The sequence below is a fragment of the Salvia miltiorrhiza genome, chromosome 6, assembly GCF_028751815.1.
Source record: "Salvia miltiorrhiza cultivar Shanhuang (shh) chromosome 6, IMPLAD_Smil_shh, whole genome shotgun sequence".
Taxonomy (NCBI): Eukaryota; Viridiplantae; Streptophyta; class Magnoliopsida; order Lamiales; family Lamiaceae; genus Salvia; species Salvia miltiorrhiza.
The window spans coordinates 28,298,972-28,311,937 of record NC_080392.1 but is presented as its reverse complement, the minus strand read 5'-3'; positions in this window follow the sequence as shown (position 1 = coordinate 28,311,937).

Sequence of the window (12,966 nt, the reverse complement as noted above, 5' to 3'; positions counted from 1 at the left end):
CTAGATGTGCACAAATAAAATATTAATTTTACTATTATAAAAATAATAATTAGTATTATTTTTGTAAGAGTTAATATATAAAATTATCCATTTTCATTGTAATAAAGATAAAAAGTATCTATAAAGATAAATAAAATAAAATTTAATAATTTTTTATAGGGTTAATTGCATGTATATCCATAACGTTTTCCTAAAATTGGTTTTTGCTCCAAATCTGAAAAATCGACTTCTAAATTCATAACCTTTCATTTTTGTTTCGATTTTATCCGGTGACCGATTTTCCCCAAATTTTAAGTGACGTGACATCATAAAATGACACTGTGGCACCAAAATTTTCATTGTAGGATGCCGAAAATATAAAATAAAACGACGTCATTTCTAATCTAAAGAAACGATGTCGTTTCTACTCCATTTAACATCCGAAATTCGAATTTATGCCCTTTCTTCGATTAGGGCTTTCAGTTTCTAGGGTTCTTGCACCAATTCGCTCGAATTAGCGTGAATCCTGAGCGAATCGTGGACGATTCGTAACCTTTGTGTTATTGCCATTTAATTTTCGACCAATTAGGTAAGGATTTCAGGTACATTTCAATGTCGTCTATACCCTCTAGTTCATCTTCGAGCTTCAACCATGGAGTTCCCGATCGTGTTCTTTGTTGGCATGAAATTCCAACTGTAATCGACACCTCTCACACTGAAAAGAATCCCGAGAGGCAATTTTATAGTTGTAGTCGTAGAAAGGTATGAATTTAACATGTTTTTGTGCTTGGTTCATATTTTACTGTTTTATTTAACTCTTTTTTTATTTTCTTATTTTGTAATCTGAAAATTTTGGGTTTTGGAGATGGTTGAATCCAGAGCTAAGTATGTACTATAAGATGAGCATGAATAATATGATTCTTCAGAGAGATTAAACTTATGAGGAACTCAAATTTTGCAAGCTTATGGGAGAAATGAAATCTGAAAAGTATGAAGATTTGATGATAATATTTGTGGTGAAGTGTGCAGAGGTGGAAGAGATGAAGATTGTGATGAAGGATCAAGAGATTCAAACTCGAAAACTGGAATAGAAACTTAGGATTACCTACTTCATGTTAGTCTTAGTTTTTGGGTGGTTTTTGGCAATCACCATTTTATCTTAAAGGACAAAGCTTGTACTAGGTTTCCTTGAATGTAAGATATGCAAGCTGTAATGATCTTGTTTTGATGGAATGAAATGCTTTTCAATTTAAATGATGATCAACGAACACAAGAACATACCCAAAAGGAATGGCAACTTTCATTAACATACTTAAGATAATCTTGCACACTGAGTTTCTTCACTGTTTTAATGGTTACAAGAAACTAAAATATAGTTCAAAATGTAACTAAATTAGTTTGTCATTCATTACACAAATATAACTTGAACAAATTCATTTCTGTTTTACAACTGAGGGTATTGAGGATCTACTCCTGGTTTGCACCACCCGTACATCACTTAAACCTGGGGTACTTATGTATTGATTTCTGGCTTCACTGATGTAGATCCCAGCTCCTGATCTTCCAAAGTTCCTTTGTGTGAAAAAAAAGCATAACTTTTTCCACCTCTTCCACTACCTCTGCCAGCTCTTCCACCCCCTTTCCAGCACCTCTGCCACCTCTTCCCCTTGACCCTCCCCTGCCACTTGAAGTGCTTCGGGTGTCCTATGCTCTTACTTTTCTAGGTCTGCCAACCTTGTATAGTACAACAAACAAGTAGTGCTAATTTGTAATTCAATTAACTGTGGAATGCTTAAATGTCAAGGACTTTACCTTAGGAGCAGGTGGATTTTCAAGGAAGAGATTTTGACAATTTCTCTTGTTGTGCTCTGCATCTCCACACCTTCTACAAGTCATCATAATCCATTCTTGAGATATCTGAGTTGGATTCTTGCCTTCTCTTTCATTTGCTGACTTTATCCTCCTCTTTTTGAGCCTCCCCGACATTCTTCTTGCCTCGGGAGGTTTGACGTTGAAGCCTTCCACCAATGGCCACATGCTTTCACCTCTGATTGGCTCCAAACCTCTGTCATATGCCTTCAAGTATGTAGAAACACTGTAATATTCATGCACCATTTTCATTGGGTCCCTCCCCATGAAGTGCAGTGCACTGATAGCATGGATGCACGGTATACCAGTAATATCCCATTCTCTACATGTGCAGGTGGTGTTATTCACATCAACCACAAACCTGTAACAATAGCAAACACCAACAGTTAATATTTGCACATATAAAACACACCTAAAGTATGTTAGTGATATTACATATCTTGGAAGTGTGACACCTCAAACTTGTTGTCAAGTGAAGGCTTAGCTATGCATTCTGAGATCTTCTTCCTAGATTTCTCAAGCTTCTCCCATATATTGGGGCACATATTATCTGTCACCTTCAATATATCATCTTTTTTCTTGACTTGTCTCACCATTAGATTGCTCCTGATTTCTTCAAGCATGTGGATGACATGCTTCCCTCTTGCATTTAGAATGTAGCCAATGAATGTCTCTGAGATGTTGTTGTCTATCATGTCTGATTTGACGAAGGTAGAAATGAATGCCTTGTAGAATCTGTTGGTGTCCCATGACACAAAATCCTCATAAGCATCAATGCTCTCCTTCTTCATTTCCAACAGGTGGGTGTTGTATTTCTCCACATAAGTGCTTCTGCGAGCCTTGAGGAAGATGTTCTTCAAAGTTGTACCTTTGTGGAATTTCTTCCAGTTCATATAGATGTGTCTAGAGCAATTTCTATGCTCTGCATTAGGTGCCAACTCCTTGATAGCCTTCTCAAGCCCCTATAATAGATGCAAAGTAAATAAGTTAGTACTAATTTTATCTTAAGCTTGTAAATTTGAAAAAGAACTTGCTCACTTTCTTTTTGTTGGTCAGATATGAAGGCATAGTTTGAACCATCTCCAACCTCCAAGTTAGGAAGCAAACATTTTATAAACCATGTCCAATACTCCTCGTTTTCCACCTTAATAGTTGCCTATGCGATTGGGAACATTTGCTCATTGCCATATTTGGCAATGGCACACAATAATACTCCTCCAAGAAATGTTTTCAGGTGACAGCCATCTAGCCCAATGATAGGCTTACAACTAGCCTCGAACCCCTTCACCAATGAACTAAAGCCTACATATAACCCCTTGAACATATGGTCATCTGCCAACAACAACTCAAATCTACCCTCATTGTCACTTCTCCTATGTTCAGCACAATACCTCCTAATCAACCCATAATGATGCTCAACACTTCCCCTTAAAAACTCCTTACCAATTGCTCTTACCTTGTACAACCTGTCCCTAGGAATATCATACTGCAACCTCTCAACTATGTCCTGCCTTAGATAAGTTACTGAGAAGTGAGGCCTATTCCTAAACACATTCAAGTATTTTTTTTGGCAATCCACTTACTTGTGAGAAGTTTATTACTCATATGCCTAGGACATGAGTGATAAACATAATATATGTTTATTATAAAAGACATATCTTTCTTCACTACACTGCCATATATTTTTCACTGACATGGTGGAAAATATTTTGCAAAGCATTGTGTTTTATTCAACTTCCTAAATTGCACAAATTTACCATGTTATATATTCCAAGTGATTAGTGCATCCCTACACTGCTACCCATCTTGGAACCTCATTCCAAGAATAATTTCCAGTGTTTTGTGATCACAATTAGGATCATATACAATCCTATTAGTGTTTATCTTATTATTTTCCATCTCTGGATCAATTTCATCACTATTCATATCATTATCACTAGCTTCATACTCGGATTCAGGATCATCATCAATTTCTGGTTCATTTAACTGTTGCATCAACCTATTAAATTCTCCATCATCAGTTTTCTTTATCATTCTCCTAGCATCTAGATATTCAGGATCATCATTGTCTAGGTCAACCTCACTTAGCCCATCATCACTATAATCTTCCACTCCCCCCTCTTCTACCATCTGCCCTATGCCAATCTTCAGCCCTCAGCCCCTCATCAACCCTTTGCCCCTCTTCACCCATCTGCCCATCTTCAACCCTCAACCCCTCTTCTACCTTATGTGTGGCTTCTACACTCTGCCCATCTTCAACACTTGCCCTTTCTTTAGTCATGAACTCCTGTTATACCACATCCAAAATCTCATCTAAATCTGAGTTATCTGCCTCACTAACCACCCCTGCGTCAGCCCTAGGATTTTTTACTTGCGTTAGTTCCCTATGCCCAGCTTGAGTTTCTAATATTTCAGGCTCTATCATGACAGTATCTATTAAACTCTCCTCAACAAAAGCCCTAGGGCTCTATCATTATTCATCTTTTCATTTTTATATACTGGATTGCTAAACACTGCATTGTGAGTTACATCAATATTCTCTATATTCCTCTGCAATCTACCCGATTTGTCATCAACTCCCCCATCCACATACACACTAACCACATATATCCATTCTTTTAAAAGATTCAACATTTGCCTAACTTGTTCATCCCCTACAATAAAAAAATAAACATATTTGTCCTAGGATACCGAAAAAATAATTTAGACCATGACCCATACCCTATAAACTTTATAGCATGAGTAAGCTTAGCATAATCAAAAGTACTAGGTACCAAGTCGAAAATACCCAAGTAAAAACCCTTCATATAAATCGGAAACACCCCATACTTATCAAAGTACCCTCCATGGTGAATAAATAATGCAAAAGTATCACTGCATTCAAAAGTTAGCATACGAATTTAATAAAAAATAGTTCTAAATCTAAGCAAAAAATGTTCCGCAACCACACCATAAAGAGGTGAATACTTACGGGTTCACCACTTCGTCGTCGGCCATGGTGCCAGTCGCTGTCCGATCGTCGCACGAAATCAGCAGTTCTTCTCCTTAATCGCTCGCGCCGGTTGATGATCTTCAAAGAACCCTAGACTACCGAAATTAAAATGTGATTTGGGAAATACAAATTTCAGATGTTAAATGGAGTAGAAACGACATCGTTTCTTTAGATTAGAAACGACACCATTTTATTTTAAATTTATAGCGCCCTATAGTGAAAATTCCGGTGCCATAGTGTCATTTTCTAATGCCATGTCACTTAAAAATTGGGGAAAACCGGTCACCGGATAAAATCGAGACAAAAATGAAAGGTTATAGATTTAGAAGTCGATTTTTCAAATCTAGAGCAAAAACCAATTGGATTTAAAGGCAACTACCCATTTTTTTTTTTTTTATATATAAGTTACATAATTACTTAAAGTAAATTGATTTATTTTCAATGCATCTCGATTATTCAGCTATGTATGCTAGTCTTGTGCCTGCTTCTACTTCCAGAGATCATCTCTAATCAGTAGCACATGAATTGGGTAAGCAAAATTTAGAGGAAATATTTTTCTGTGTGAAATTATTTTTCTCATGTGCTTCATTTTCACATTGCAGCTTCTGCCTACCATAAGTTTTAAGTATAAATAGAGTTTGATTGTTTTTTGTGGTGAAATGAAATGGATGAGATGAGATTAGAAAAAATAAATGTAGAAGAAGACGTGTTGAGAATCTGAATTGAATGTATTTTCCTGTTTCATTGATTTCATAATAGACAGTTGATCTCTCACAACAATACATATACTATCGAGAGTGAAGACATGTAACCCTATCATTAAGATGCATATTGTACGGATTCAATCCTAGCTCTACCCATGTAACTCACAAGATGAATGGCTGGATTCTTGTACTTGATTGAGAGATAACGTACTGCTTCTTGGAACACCAAGAGACGAGGTTGCCTGAAAATTAAATAAATACAGTAACCAGATGTGGATCGTCGATCACTTATATTAGAGGCCCAATCGGAATTTGAAAACCCAACGAAATACAGGCAATATGATAGTGTGTGTTATGCTCACATTTTGTATAATATTGTTTTTTTTTTTTTGCGTTTTCTTTATGATTGTTTTTTAGACATGACTAAGGGGATGTTTGGCTAAGTTTATTTTAAAGAATTTATAAGTTTAAATAGCTTATAAGATGTTTCAAGAGTTTATAAGTTGTAGTTTCTCAAAAGCTTATAAGTTGTTAAAGTGTTTGGATAATTGAAGTTATAAGCTAGAGATAGAATTTTTTGTTATAAAGCTAAAAGCTTTGCTAGAGAGAGAAAATCGAAGAGGGGTGAACTTTAAAGAGTATATGATAAAAATAACAAATTATAGTTGAAAAATATTTGTAAAATAATTGTTACATATAAGATTAGGAAAAAATAAGTTGGGGTAGTAAAACATATATTTTGAGAAGTTTATAAGCTCTAGAGCTTATAAGTACCAAGATCTTGTGTCGCAGCCCGCCGCCTAGCCATTGATAGCGTAGACCGGGTATCGATACGACTAAATGAAAGAAGGATCGAAGGCTGAAAAACTAAACTCGTTTGTGCGGAAGCGTAAACAACTCATAACAACTTCAACATTCTTTTAGGTTATAATCATCGGCATTTCTATAAAAGTCAAACATCGGAGTTTGAGTTACACAATCAAAAGGTCGTAATTCAAATATGTACAGGGATTCTAGTATATACAGAGTTACACAACAAAAGGTGATCGAACTATATGTATGGAGACATATAGCCGAGAGTCTATTTCTTAAATAAGCCAATAACAGCTTCAAAAACATCATGCTGCCATAGAGGCGGAAAGGCATCAAAAGGTGATCACTCGAAACAACGATTTTCCACCAACACCATGCCATCCTCCGACCATGCTTAACCTGCACATTTAGAAATATATGCAGGGCGTGAGTACATAATACTCAGTGGACAGGCGCCGAAAGACAAGAAAAGTGCTCTTAGAGCTATATGTTTGAAGCTTGCCATAACATCAGCAATACACAGAAATTAAGTTAACGTCAAAGAGGCTGTGTATGCAGTTTTCATAATCAAACATCATATAAAAGTGTCTGCAGACAAATAATCAACAAGTATGTACCGCATCTACAAATTATCATCATCAAGGTACTGAGAAGTAGGCTTCCTTCTCAAGCACCGTGACCGGCCAACCCGAAGACGGCTCACAGTCACCTCTGTGTACACAACCCCGCTTGTGGCAGGATCCGAATTCGTCTCATCAGTAGAGGGTAACATACAAGTTCATCATCAGAAATATTGGCAAGTCAAACAGTTCATAAACATCATTTTAACTCAACATTTGATAAGCTCATAAACATCAATAAATCATTTCAGAAAAACTCGTTAATTTCATACTCAACATATTCTCAACATACTGCCCACCTGTAGTAACTTGGCGTGTTGCAGGTGGTACCTCCGAGAGATCTTTACTTGCGTCCTCGACTGGTCTCTGTAGTTGCGAGGAATTTGTTAGAAACTTTCTTCACAAAAAGCTTAACCTTAATCCTATAAAATACTCCTCATATCTATTCTCCAGCTTATCTCCGTCTAATCACTCGACTCTATGATAAACAAAATCTAATCTTATCCACAAACATAACATGCAAGGCTAGATTAAAAGCAATTAAGCACATAAGCATACAACTCACTTAACAAAACACGTCATAAGTGAACAGACACAAGTTGACTCGGGGACCAGAGCAGAGGAATGCTCGGTGGTCAGAGTGGAAAAACTCAGTCGAGTGGAACGGAGTAGCTCGGCAGAACGTCAGAGAAATGCTCGCCAGGGCAGATGAATCAACTTGCCCGGGCGGCGAAATCACGAATTCTCTGGTAGGGCAGCGGAGAAATGCCAGAGGAATGGCGAATTCTCTGTCGCTAGAGGAATCAAACGTCAGAGGAATCGATCGTCAGAGGAATCAAACTTCAGAGAAATCAAACTCCAGAGGAATCGATCGTCAGAGGAATCAAACTCCAAAGGAATCGATCGTCAGAGGAATCGATCGTCAGAGGAATCAAACTCGAGAGGAATCGAACTCCAGAGGAATCAAACTCGAACTCCAGAGGAATCGAACTCCAGAGGAAACAAACTCCAGAGGAATCGAACTCCATAGGAATCGAACTCCAGAGGAATCGAACTCGCTGACAGAGCAGGGGAAAAGATTTCTCGGCATGTCAGCGGGGAAACGACTCCAGAGGAATCGAACTCCAGAGGAATCGAACTCCAGAGGAATCGAACTCCAGAGGAATCGAACTCCAGAGGAAACAAACTCCAGAGGAATCGAACTCGCTGACAGAGCAGGGGAAAAGATGTCTCGGCATGTCAGCGGGGAAACGACTTCTTGGTTCCGAGTAAAGCAAGACTTAAGACAGAACAAAGCAGTCAAGAGCAACTCGGAAACTCATAAACTTTACAACTCCAAAATCATCACAAACATGTTAATCCTATCACAGTTCTTACTCAATCATCAAAACATCATGGAAGATATCACTTTACAGATTTTTCCCAAAAACTTATCTCAACTAATTTTTGGAAAAACTCAAACCTCAAGACTCAGTTTTATAAAAACACGTTAATCACTTCAAAACATCATATATAACTCATTTCTCAACTCCATTTTGAAAAGAAGATTTTTACAGGTCACGAACCCAAGTTTTTCGAAAATGAAGAAAAGAGGAGAAGGGGAAGTTTCTCATGCTTAATACATCTTATTACTCACACAAATCACCACATACTTCTCACAAACAAGTCTAGACTCGAAAAATCAGAACACTTACGCCAAAAGTTTCAAGAGAAAGGGCGTTTTTTCTCGATTCTTCAGGTTATAACTCAACAAATCTTCTTGAAACCAGCGTGGAAAGTGTTTAAGGCTAGATTTAGCGGAGTATTTGGTCTCAGTGGTGACTGGTGAAGCTTTGAGCTTAGTCTCCAATGGAGGAGAGAGAGAATATCGTGAGGGAGAGAGAAGAAGTTGATGGCCGAAAAGATGAGAAATGACGGAGAGAGAGAGAGACGCTTCGGTTTTATCAATATTCTTATTCCATAAGATAAGTAGCATTTAATGCTCAATAGTAATTTGTCTCCCCCTTAGCAGCAAATCAAATCGGCTATTTCCACATGTGGGAAAAAGGATAAAAAAAATATTGGTGGTGAAAGTAGAAGTGTGCGACGGGAATCAAACATTTGTGCTAATTTTCGAAAATTATACTGACTCAAATAATATAAATGCGCACATATCATATAAATCACATAACATCAAACAAATAACTCTCTAGGTTATCTCATTAAAACAGATCATCACTCGCCATTAATCTAATGGTCATTCTAGCTTAATCTTCTATATAGTGATTCTCGATCACTACCTCGACTCTATCTCTCGCACTTCGTCTCAACTCGAAAACAATTAACATCTCCATCTTACTCATATCACCATCCATCGATAACTTCCTCACGACTATAGTCGGTTAGTCTTTAACTCTCGATAGTATTTCGATACTATTGTAAGGTAACTAAATACGGGGCGTTACATCCTACCCCCCTTAAGAAAATTTCGTCCCGAAATTTGTGGTACTCACCTTCGGGAAAAGCTCGGGGTATTTCTCTTTCATCTTTTCCTCAAGTTCCCATGTTGCTTCTTCTTTGTCGTGATGTCTCCATTGTACTTTCACCAAGGAAATTGCTTTGCTTCGTAGTTGTTGAATTTTCTTGTCCAGAATGGCTTCGGGTCTCTCTTCATAGCTCAAGTCTGGTTCAAGAGATACTTCTTCTTGGTGAATGACATGTTTGGGATCAAACACGTACTTCCTCAATTGCGAAACATGGAAAACGTCGTGGACATTCGCGATACTCGGCGGTAACGCAAGTCTATAGGCTACAGGGCCTACTTTCTCTAGTATATCATACGGTCCAATATACCTCGGTTTCAGTTTCCCCTTGACTCCAAAACGGTGCACTCCTCGAGATGGGGAAACTTTGAGAAAAACCTTGTCACCCACATCAAAATAAATCTCTGTTCTCTTGGTGTCCGCATAAGACTTCTATCGGTCTTGTGCTTCCTTAATCCTCTGCCGAATTTGTCGGACAACGGTGATCATCTCATCTATGGCCTCGGGACCCAGTATCTTCCTTTCTCCAACTTCATCCCAATACAGTGGGGATCTGCACTTTCTTCCATAAAGAGCTTCGTATGGAGCCATGTTGATAGTTGATTGGAAGCTGTTGTTGTATGCAAACTCAATTAGGGGCAAAACTTGCTCCCATTGGACTCCTCGGTCCAACACAACAGTTCGAAGCATAACCTCTAAGATTTGTATGGTTCTCTCTGATTGTCCATCCGTTTGCGGATGAAACGCCGTACTAAAATTCAATTTAGTACCCAACTCCTTCTGCATGCTCGTCCAGAATCTCGATGTGAACTTTGAATCTCTATCCGACGTGATCGTCATCGGTACTCCATGCAATCGCACTATCTCGCGGATATAGACCTGTGCTAGTTTGTCGGATCCATAAGTAATCGGAATTGGGATGAAATGTGCACTCTTCGTCAATCTGTCAATGATTACCCAAATGGTGGTGTTCCCCCTTTTCGTCTTCGGCAATCCAGTCACAAAATCCATCGTAATATGATCCCATTTCCACTCGGGAATCTCTAGTGGATGCAATTTGCCATAGGGTCGTTGGTGAAGTGCCTTCACCTGTTGACATGCTAAACATTTCTCAACAAAGGATACAATCTCTCGCTTCATGCCCTCCCACCAAAACTTTGTTCTCAAGTCTTGGTACATCTTTGTACTTCCCGGGTGTGCAACGTAGGGTGTGTCATGAGCTTCGCTCATGATTTCATTCTTTAACACTTCTATACTAGGCACACACAATCGTCCTTCGAACATGATGGCGTTGTCGGCTGCAAGAACTAAACAAAGCTAATAATGTGATCAACCTAACATGCTTGTCTAAACGTAATTAAATCACGTAGACATGTAGAGAGAACTATACCATATATTGCATTCTCTTTCATATGTATAAACATCCATAAACATTCAACGACAATAAATAAATAAAATAAAACTTATCATTTCCGTGGGCCGGATTACCACCTAAACTATTATTATAGTTGACAAAGTACAAATCTTCAAATTAGCCTCTCCAACGGGCATCGAGTGCTTGTGCATGGACCTGCTCGTCTCAACTAGGTTTTAGACTTGTGGCCACCTCGTTCATCAAAACACAAAAAATGGATTGGACTGCCCGTTAGATGCACGACGGGATTGTGCGAACGCAAGCGACTGGGCCTCGGCGCCAAGTGAACCCCTGTGGACGAGGCATGTTTGTTGACTGCTGTTGCGGGCTGTGCCGCGTGCGCTAGTTGTCGCGAAGGTTTACAGGACCTTTGGCCCAGAACCTCGCTTGCCCTAGTTGCGCCACCCCACACTTTCGTTGTTGCTTGCTGCTGAACCTTAGCGTCGCACGCGCCCATGGGCCACACAAGGTCGTTGAGCCTTCGGCCCATCCCTTGACCTGCCCTTGCTCAGCATTTGCGCACTGCCCTTGCCCCAGCCAACGCTGCCCACTGCCACATCTACTTTTTTCCTGCGCAGCACTCTTGAGCGTGCGCATTGTCGCACCCTTCCACCACCGCCGCTACATGTCACGCACCGTACGAAAACCTGCGCATGTGGTGCGTCGAGCTGCTGCCGCTCACCTTGCCGCCTATGTGGCTCTTCCTACTTCGCTCATCCTTTGCTCGTCTCATCTGCTCCGTTGTCTCATTCTTTGTACATTTATAGATAAAAAAATAATCTGTTGCAAAAGCAGTGAAAGCTAATCTAACCACATATTTTATCATAGTGAACAATGATTATAAAGCTAAACCGATGTAAACCAATAACAGAAAACAAAATACGAAGAATGACAAACCTCAGTAAAAATAATTAGAGCGCAATTAGTAGGTATACACATTTAATTCCTAACAAAGCTAGAAGCCTGAACCTCAAGCCCTAATACCAATTGATGGAACCATATAGAGAAATACGATTTTCCTTTTCCCTTTGGACCGTTTTCTGGTTGTCAAATTAAAGAGCATACAAAATCTATATTTCTAGTATGCTCCTAATTAATTTAAACTGCAACATGTTGGTGGAAGAAACACTGAGTTGAGACTCCAGATCTGATCTTTTGGATTGTGATACCTTGCCAATATTATGCTTTTGGGTGGACGAAAATCTGCAGAATAATCTCACCAGAATACTGCTCTAAAAAAAATTGTGTATGTGCATGTGAGTGTTGTGTTGTTCATCGTCCTCTCCCTAATTCTCTCTATTTATAATTCAAATATTATTTAGGGTTAGGTCTAGAAAGCCTGACCCAATAATAATTAATTAGAAGTACAAGAGAGGATTATTTATTCCATAAATATCCAATGGACATATTATAATAAATAATATGGAGTGGACTTTCACATTACTGGAGCAATAATTCACTTTCGCTTGGGCTTAAGTGGGCCAGTCTAGAGACCAATATTTACAAGGGATAAAGATGAGCATTTATATTATTTAATTTCTTATACTAAAGTCAGGATACAAATTAATTAATACACATTAAATTTATTCAACTAGAAAATCAATATTGACCTACCTGTTTATCTTCGATTTGAGTCGGGTTTGTATTAGACTTATCTTAGCCTCGTATTTAAAAATTGCAGATATCCATTAATAAATTAAAACTATTGACTAGCTTATATTAATAAATCTCTTATTTAATTCATCGAGTAGTACCACTCTACTTTATTACTTGTGCCTGAACTTAAACAACCTGCATGGTTTAACACAATAATCTTTATGAGTAAAAATATACCACGATCATCTACTCAAAGCGTATATCGATCTTATGCACTTTAATTCTACAAAATCAAACTCGTTACTCGGCAAACTGGACAAGCATTGATTATCTCAAAATTAGTTTTCCAACAATTATGTGCTTATATCGTTATATATGAAGGGGGCCTTAAAGTTTTTCAACTTGGAGATAAGAACAAAGGAAGAAAGAAAAGGTAAAATGGTATATATCCATTCTG